The sequence below is a fragment of the Octodon degus genome, unplaced genomic scaffold (genome assembly GCF_000260255.1).
Source record: "Octodon degus isolate 3935 unplaced genomic scaffold, OctDeg1.0 scaffold00093, whole genome shotgun sequence".
Lineage (NCBI taxonomy): Eukaryota > Metazoa > Chordata > Mammalia > Rodentia > Octodontidae > Octodon > Octodon degus.
The window spans coordinates 7,695,819-7,697,618 of record NW_004524669.1 but is presented as its reverse complement, the minus strand read 5'-3'; positions in this window follow the sequence as shown (position 1 = coordinate 7,697,618).

The window sequence follows — 1,800 nt, the reverse complement described above, 5'->3', positions numbered from 1 at the left end:
GAAAAGTTCAAGAGGAAGACATAACACTCATAAATGTATATGCACCAAAAACGGGAGCAACCAGCTATATAAGACAAATCTTAATGGACATGAAAAGTCTAATATCCAATACCACAATCTTAACAGAAGACATTAACACCCCCTTTTCTCAAAAAGAAAGGTAAAGCAGACAAAATATTAGCAAAGAAGTAACGGAACTGAACAAGAGCTTGGAAGAAATGGAATTAGTGGACATATAAATAGTGTTCCACCCAAAGACAGATGAATATACATTTTTTTCTCAGCTGAATGTGGATCATTTTCTAATATAGTTCATATACTGGTATATAGGTCATGCTTAAGTATATTCAAGAAAACAGAAATTACCCCATGCATGTTATATGACCACAGTGCAATGAAACTGAAAATAAATGAGACAAGAAAACACAAAAATCCCATAAATATATGGAAATTAAACAACACCTTCCTCAGCAACCAATGAAGCACAAACGAAATTAAACAACAAATTGAAAAATATCTACAATTCAATGAAAATTCGAGCACAACTTATGGGAACTTATGGGACACGATGAAAGCAGTTCTCAGAGGGAAATTCATAGCTGTGAAATCATACATTAGGAAAACCGAATGGGAATAAATATATATCCTAATGATGCACCTACAACATCTACAAAAGGAAGACCAAATGAAACCTAAAGTCCAAAGACAGGAAGAAATCATAAAGATTAGAGCAGAAATTAATTCAATTGAGATGAAGAAAATAGTTTAAAGAATTAATGAATCAAAAAGTTGGTTCTTCGAAAGATTAAAAAAAAAATTGATAAGACCCTAGCTAACCTGAGAAAAAAGAAAAAAGAAAAAATTCAAATACAAGGAATAAGGAATGAAAAATGTGTAACTACCACAGACCCAGTAGAAATTCAGAAGATTGTCTATAACTACATTGAGCACCTTTACTCTCACACAATAGAAGACACAGAAGAAATGGACAGAATCCTACAAAGGTACAAATTACCAAAACTGACTCAAGAAGATATAACATCCCTCAATAACCCAATAACAGCCAGTGAAATACAAAATATAATAAAAAGCCTAACGAAAAAGAAAATTCCAGACCCTGATGGATTCACAGCTAAAATTCACATATAATCCCAATACACCTAAAACTCTCCAATGAAATTGAAAAGAAAGCAGTTCTCCCAAAATCATTCCTCGAGACAAGTATTATACTGATACCAAAACTGAGGAAAGACACAACTAAGAAACTACAGGCCAATTTCCCTCATGAACATGAATGCAAAAATCCTCCATAAAATCCTAGCAAATAGAATGCAGCAAATCATCAAGAAGATCATACACCATGACCAGGTAGGATTCATCCCAGGGATACAAGGATGTTTCAATATACATAAATCTATAAATGTAATACAATATATCAATAGAGCGAAATCTAAAAATCACATGATCATCTCAATTGATGTAGAAAATGCCTTTGAAAAAGTCCAACACTCATTCATGTTCAAAGTCCTACAAAACATTGGAATAGAAGGCCTCCACTTCAATCTGATAAAAGCCATCTATGACAAACCAATGGTTCACTTAATTCTAAATGGGGAAAAGCTGAAATCTTACTCTTAGATCTAGCACAAGACAAGGATGACTTCTATCACCCCTCCTTTAAATATAGTTCTGGAAACATTAGCTAGAGCCATTAGACAAGAGAGAGAAATAAAAGGAATAAGAATAGGTAAAGAAGAAGTTAAATTATCATTATTTGCAGATGACATGATACTTTACTTG